The sequence below is a fragment of the Vollenhovia emeryi genome, unplaced genomic scaffold (assembly GCF_000949405.1).
Source record: "Vollenhovia emeryi isolate VEMERY1.0 unplaced genomic scaffold, V.emery_V1.0 DF939419.1, whole genome shotgun sequence".
In the NCBI taxonomy this organism is placed as follows: Eukaryota; Metazoa; Arthropoda; class Insecta; order Hymenoptera; family Formicidae; genus Vollenhovia; species Vollenhovia emeryi.
The window spans coordinates 13,300-20,632 of record NW_011966947.1 but is presented as its reverse complement, the minus strand read 5'-3'; the positions used below and the strand labels follow the sequence as shown (position 1 = coordinate 20,632).

Here is a 7,333-nt window from a genome sequence, read left to right as displayed (position 1 = left end):
ACAAGAAATGAAAAAGTTCAAAGTTAAATCTGTTTTATTTTTACACAAAATCTTAGAGACTCGCGATCACGTAAATTGCTTTGAATTTCACGACCAGCGTTTGGACAACGGAATATAGTTCGTTTCATATACAAACAAATTCACGTGAGTTTGAGAATCAAAATTCTATATAATGGGCTGTGTTCCAAAATTCACTGCCAGCGCCGAAGATCTATAATGCATGTAACGTACACTGTAAATTTTTAGTGCTGGGAGTAAATTTTGGAACACAGGACGCCTTTGTTTATGACATGGCTATTTTTAAGAAAGGTTAATTAAAAGCTACCAATAAAATATAACTAAATTAAGTTGAAAGTTAACAGTTTATAATGTAACTAAGTTAAGTTACAATTATTTAACTTTTTAACTTAATTTTTATCTTTTTAACTAGACACTACCCAACCCTGGCTTCGGGCAAGGTCCTTAAAGGAAATTCCTAATTCGTACGTGCTAAAGGATTAAAGTATAAAGTCGTTGTATGATTGATTCGAAACAATCTACGGCAACAATACAGTAACGTGATTCTAAGCATCTCCGTACCAATATCGTTTCCCAAGTACGTATGTACAATTGTACATACAACAATACACTTGGTGGCAATAACTGCGTCATCGTGACACAATGTGATTCACATTTGCATTACTCACCGGATTCGTGATGACGGTACGTAGCTTCGTATCTCGTGCGTGTGCGTAATTGTAACCAAAAAAGGGATATTCGCGCAAAGTTACTCGACATAAAAAGAAAAAGTACGGGCACCGCAGTCCGCAGTTAGGCTAAAATTGTTAGTCGGAGAATTTAGCGACGCTGCGCATGCGCAGCCACGGGATCATGTGTACTGCACACGACGACGGTGTAGGTCGATAACATTTTGGATGCGCGCTTATTCGCGTTGTAACACCCTCGTATCCTGACATATTATTTCCCCGCAAATTTTCCCCACTCGGACACGCGCCGTACGTCCTTAATTAACCGAAATATTGCTGCATTTCCCGTATTACTGTAGCACCACTTTGGATGCACGCTCTCGGGGCAACGGTAGTGGGAGAATCGGCAACGTTGCCAGAGTCACTTGTTTAGATTGCGATGTTGCAGCTGTTCGCTGGTCAACTATCAGAAGTGCAGTCGGTTTCTGGCATATTTATCGTAAATATAACCTGTTTCCACGTGGCGCAAGTTAATACATCGCTACCCACAATCTTCCCGCACAATGATATAACGTAAGTTGATCGATTACTGTCTTAGTAATGTCTCGGCGTAGGCTTGGATTGACTTTTCACTTACTGGACTTACAATGAGCAACCGTTAAGGGGATACGACGAAACGCTGCAGACTAGCATTTTATCGTGATTCCCTTTATTCAATTTTCGACTCGTACACGCCTCAGGCCCGTTTGGATTTTTTTAACGCCCGAGAGATCGTGCACGTACGTTTAAGGCTCGAGACGAAATGATTTTTTTGGGTACTTTTATCCGGTTTTCTCAAAATAAATACCGTAAGCAACCGTGGATCGAGTTAGCCACATTGCTGCAATTGGGCCTGGAGGTCCAAATTGACGCGGAGACGTTTGCTGTATTGCCATAGAGACGCTTTGACGTAATAAAGGTACCATTTTGTAGCCTCGTGTACGCCATTTTGTCGTTCGGAGATGCAAGCTGATAATTTCGTTAATTTTGAGGTTAATGGAACATTTAGTTACGCGACAAGATTCATTTGTTACGTCATAGGTACTATTGTAGACCAATAACTTATAGGTAGAGGTGTGACATTTTGATGTTATTTTTTGGTATTTTTGCGTTGTTTTTCCAGATTTTGCATTATTTTGATGTTATTTTTTTGAAACTTTTTGCGTTTTGCCTTGCTGGACTTTGCATTATTTTGATAATGTTTTTGACAATGCCGTGGTCAGAGGTGGGCAGGGCTTCAATAAGACGATTTAGGCCCGACTTATTTGCGTTATTTTGCGTTTTAAAAACGTGTTAAAACGAAGTTAGGAACTCTAAAATGTAAAGAAATAACGTTAAAAACGTTCCTGGGGAATTTTGCGATATTTTGCGTACAAAGGTAACATAAAAATGTCATACCTCTACTTATTGGTATATTTTCACAAAACTCGACAAATACGGTACAATTTTCAGAAATCGTAGCTATTACGTAAATATAAACAACATTGTATAAGTTTCAACTGTCTTCAGTGACCTTTGTTTACAGATAATATTTATTATCCATCAATAATATAATATCAAAATCGAAATGTTAATAAAGATCAACCTACATCACACGTAAAAAGTTTCCAAATATTTTTTATTTAATTTAACGTATTGCAGAAATTTTCCGATATATATATAATTTTATTGTCATTATTGTATTGACAGTATTTTCTATTAAGAGTGTGCACTATTTCACATTATCTCATATTTTTTATGTGTATTTACCCAGGGAGAACAAAAAATCAGGATGATGTCAATTTGATGTCATATTGATCAAGTTTGTCTTTTGGTCAACATGGCATCAGATTGACTAAAATATGACACAAATTTGGTCAATATGACATCAAATTGACATCAACCTGACTGTTTATTCTCCTTGGGTAAGTAGAAAATACTTAGTATCTTTGAGACTATTTAGGATGAGTTTGTGACATTTTACAAGGTTTTTATAAGTAATTAATGAACAGTACACGATGTCACTGTGAGTTTTACGTTCTACCTGGATAGAATGTAGAATGCTACCCAGGTAGCACATGGTAGTTCATATATACGTTTTCCATGTATATGTTTCTGAAAGATGCCTAATGTCTTATAAGTTTTTAGGAAACATATAAAGACCAATGTGTTCTACTTGGGTATATAAGTACCTCCCTTAACAAAAATGTCACAGTGACATCCTGTGATCTCATGATCATATTCTGAGTCTATGGTGATGCCACTATAATATTCTTGGATACCCATAGGTAACACATAGGTAACTCATAATGTGTGACATCACTTATCATTCATTAATCACTTGTAAATAACGAGGTGACGTCATTGTGACTTTGCTTATTACTTTCTAGTGAATAACGCCAACTAACAATAACATTAGTATTATAATTTCCTACTCAACAACGTAGTTGTTACGTACATGTGTTATACTACATTGATATTATTGAGTGTAAAATTATAATAGTGATGTTATGTAACTGTTAGTTGGCTTTTACTATAAACAATGAATAAAGTCATGAGGATGTTATTATGAGTTGCTTTACCTGTGTATATTATTAACAATCAATGTTTCATATCTATTATCTAGTCTTCTCAGTTAGATCAGAAGATAATCTTGGCATTTGATTGTAATCTATTATTGCAATATTATTTTTGAAAGATTTAAAATTACATTATGGAAAATTGAAAGATAATTTTACGTGTTGCAACACGTGTTACACAACGACGCAATAGCACTTTGTCGTCGAGATAAGAGCTAACGGCAGATGGCGCTGCTTGTTAAGCTGACCTTTAGAGAACGCGACATCACATCACACCAAAACACATTTTGGATTTAATTATTATTAATTGTATTATTCATAATAGTTTTAATATTTTTTTAATGTTGACACTTTAAGATTTCATATTGATTTTCTGTAGATTGTTCAGATTTTTTAACTGTGAATTATTGCATACTTTTCTAATTATATATGTATACGTGTATATCTAACTTTTTTATTAGTTTTTTAATTAAATTATAAAATTTCTGTACATGGTTGTTTATATTAACACACTACAATAAAGTTATTGTTGTTATTATCGTGAATGTGGTAGCCAGCAATATTGTTATTTTAGTTCAAATCCAACGTACGATATTTCTTATTTGTTAGATTTTTGCATTTGTCCACAAATTCATCCAAAAATATCGCAAAAAAGTGCATTTGAAATTATATAGAAAGTGACCTTGTCATTTGTTTTATTTGAATAATTGTGAAAATACGAGGGACTTAGCACTTAAACCAATCACGATTCGAGATTAAGTTGAGTCTGTCTGTGAATCGTTTGTCTGATTTACTGCCCACCTTGTGCGATTGGTACTGCAAGATCGATAGACGAAAAGTATTTGATGCGCCTGATTATTGGCAAACCCTACAATTTGAAAACTACGAAATAGAAAATAGTTTTCTTTTTATCGTGAACGCGTTTTCGTTTCGGTAATTTCGAATTTTCCGATACTACATTTTTCGAAAAACTTCATTACAGTACAAAACTGTAGTAATTTATGGAAAAATATTGTATTGGTTTCTTCGCTGAGATAAGAACTTTAAGGAGAGGGGGGTCAATGTCCCATGGTATTAGTCACTCGGGGAGTGGCAGAAGAGGACAGTCAAATGGGAAAAGAGTTTAGAAGTGAAAGGTTCAAGAATGTATGGAAAAGAACTTTTTAAAATAAGATAGATGAATTAATTGTGCTCTTCTGCTAATTTATTTGTTTTATTGTAAATTACAAATAGACAGAATTTTAACAGAAATATTTCTCCTGTGTCTTTTTCTCTCGCTTATCGGGGAATGGTTTTTTCCCGACGCTTGTCGGGATTACATGTCTCACCTGGGAGGTCGGAAAGAGGAGGGGGGGGGGGAAATACAAGTTTATTTTAGGTTAAAATTATTTCTATTATGTTTAATTAATAAAAAAAAACCTACGAATGTGTTGACTTATGTAGCTTGAGTTAGAATTATATTATTATAGAATAAGAAATTTCGATAGTTTATTAATACCGATATAACTCATTGGACAATACGTACGTAAACAAGGTTGAACAATGAGGGGAGGGGGGGATTTTCCAAGATCAAAAATGCTAAATCTATATCACAGTCAAGTATTGAACTTGAGATCGAAACGGACTGACGAAAATCGATCGTCTCTACAATATACTGACAAGCTGCGCCGTTTCCCCCACCACGAACTCTGCTATTGGTGCATCGGTAAAAGGGAAGGGCTCTATTCATCAACCGCTCAATAAAACGAATCCGCGACGAGCGTTTCATGTGTAAATTGTTAAAAGATCTCGTATGAGCGCGGGATGTCGTCGAAAAGTCCGATTATAAATTGGGCCTGACGCGAACAAGGAATCCTGACGGAATTGTACAGTGAAAATTATGCAAATACGCCACCTGACGCGTGAGACAAGGTGATAAGACTAACTAAAACCTATTAATTGTATGCACGTGTTACATTCGAATAAAGACACGAATTTACGAAAATGAACGTATGAGAGGAGAAATCGAGTGGGGACACGAAACGTGTGAACGCAGCGGTGGGAGACCTAAATTTTTTGATTGGACGCGTCAGTGGGCAGAGCAATTCCACCCGGAATTGCCGGACGCCTCTGTAGCTCCTCCAGACCGACGTAAACGGGACGGGAAAAGTTTTTTCGAAAAGCAATTGCCGGTGTGCCGCGGTCTGTACGTGTCGGTTAAAAATAAGATTCCCTTATTGCGCAGCGAATCGGGGCGTCGCGAGCGCAGTTTCGACTCGCATTTGTCGACGCCTCGTGCGCGCTCGGCAACCTTCGGGTCGGAGACTCGGGGCCTAAGTGCAGTGCACTCCACTCCCGATGCGCAAACCCGTCGGCGACGCAGAGGACAGTTCGCGCGGTTTCTTTGACACTCGTTTGAAGATACAAAGGGGCGATAATGACGCCCGCGATGTTCCGCGAATGACGTTCCGTTCTCGACACAATTATAAGTGTCGGCGCGTCGCGGCGCGGCCCGTTCCGTTTGTGCTGAAACGAAGAACGTCCCCGATAACTCCTCTCCACACTGCGCTGCAGCTCGTGCGTTTCCGTAACCTTCGTTTAACGCCAATGCAAAACAATTTGCTCCGTTTAAGGGGCGCAATTCTCTCCAAGGTGAATGCACCTTAAAGTGACTTTGTGCAGATATAAGTGCGCATTCCCGCGACCGCTCAAGGTTGCGAGGTTTTTGATTGGACGCCGAGACAGACCTAGTCACTGAAAAAAAAAGAGAAAAAAAATGCTAGTCTAACGAGACCACGTCGAGAATTACAGATAAAAACTTGGCTGAATAAGAGCAAAAGTGCACCGCTGTACACTAGGAATCGCTAATGTCTTCCCATATGAGTTTAGGCGCAGGTAAAAATGCACACACATTTTCCATGTATGACATGCAAAATGTACGAACGTATTAATACGCGACTGAATCCACATGGGAAGGCATCAGCGATTCCTAGTGTACACCTCAGCGGGAGATGCCCATCCTCGGTCCGCCATCTTTCGCCTCGATATAAGGTCAGGGCCCTCGGCCCACTTGAGCAGGGCCTGATCGCGTCCCTCGATCGCGGACGGACGCTCTCCGGCGACGATTCGTGCACGCGTTCGGCCCATGAGCGCGACAGGCCTACCGTTTCGTCGGGACGTATCGAACTTGTGTACATCTGTCGTCGGGTTCGGCAAATAGTGACCTCGCACACGACGGGCATCGATCCAGAATGAGGCGTGCGCGCGCGCACGCGGTACAGTAGGCGTCAGAACGTAAGGTGCTCTCTCGTTCGGCGGGTAACCTCGATGCGCTGATCGCTGAATCGGGGACGACGGATCGACATTAAGCGGAAAATAAATTCCGTCCGATCTGAAAGAGAAACGTCCGCGAGAGGGACGAGAGAGAAACGTACAATGTGTGCGAGAAAGCGTGAGGAGGAGACGGTATTTCGAACACGAACGAATTTCGAGCGCTCGCTCCTCTTTTTTTCGGAAGCTTTCGAGTGAACGAGTCCTAATTTCGGGTGCAACGTTCGCCGAACGGCGGGTCTTCGTGTTTTGTCTGAAAAATGGTAACCCTTGAGGGACATTCGAAACCGCATCGGAATTGCTTGTCCCTTACCCTTTCCGTTCCGCTCTTCTCAACGTGCTGTGTTGACTTGTCGCTATTATTTTTCGGTGCAGAGGTGCATCGGAAGATAATACACCATTGGTGCGGAGGTAAACGCTCGCGGTGAGGTTACCACGTGACAAACGCCGCCATAACGGCGCCCGATTGGCTACTTTTTCGCCGACGATACTGTGCGAGTAGAATTGACAGGCGGGGGGGGGGGGGAGGGGGTCGCTGTCAAATATACAGGGTGTCCTGAAATTTGCGAATCAAAATACCATAGCAAGAAAGTCGTCGAAAAAACAAATTAAAAAGTTATTTGCCATTTTTCGTTCCGAGCAGTAGTTTTTTTAGATAAAAAGGTTCAAAACAGGCCAATTATACATTACGGTTGAACGGAAACTTGTCCGTGAGTCGTGCGTCGATATTGTTAATGCACT

At 39.9% G+C, this 7,333-nt stretch overlaps 1 protein-coding gene across 4 annotated transcripts in view; it reads left to right on the top strand.

Moving 5' to 3' along the window:
- The first annotated feature begins 1,154 nt into the window (after positions 1–1,154).
- Positions 1,155–7,333, top strand: part of LOC105557782 (activating transcription factor 7-interacting protein 1) — a 17,000-nt gene continuing 10,821 nt past the window's right edge. Inside the window, exon 1 of one of the 4 annotated variants that reach the window (XM_012005121.1) lies at positions 1,155–1,259. The gene's annotated coding sequence lies outside the window, so the exon portion shown is untranslated. Of the gene's footprint in view, positions 1,260–4,668; positions 5,195–5,920; positions 6,557–7,333 lie in introns of those variants that run through there. The other 3 variants (XM_012005122.1, XM_012005120.1, XM_012005119.1) reach the window with 3 other exon arrangements.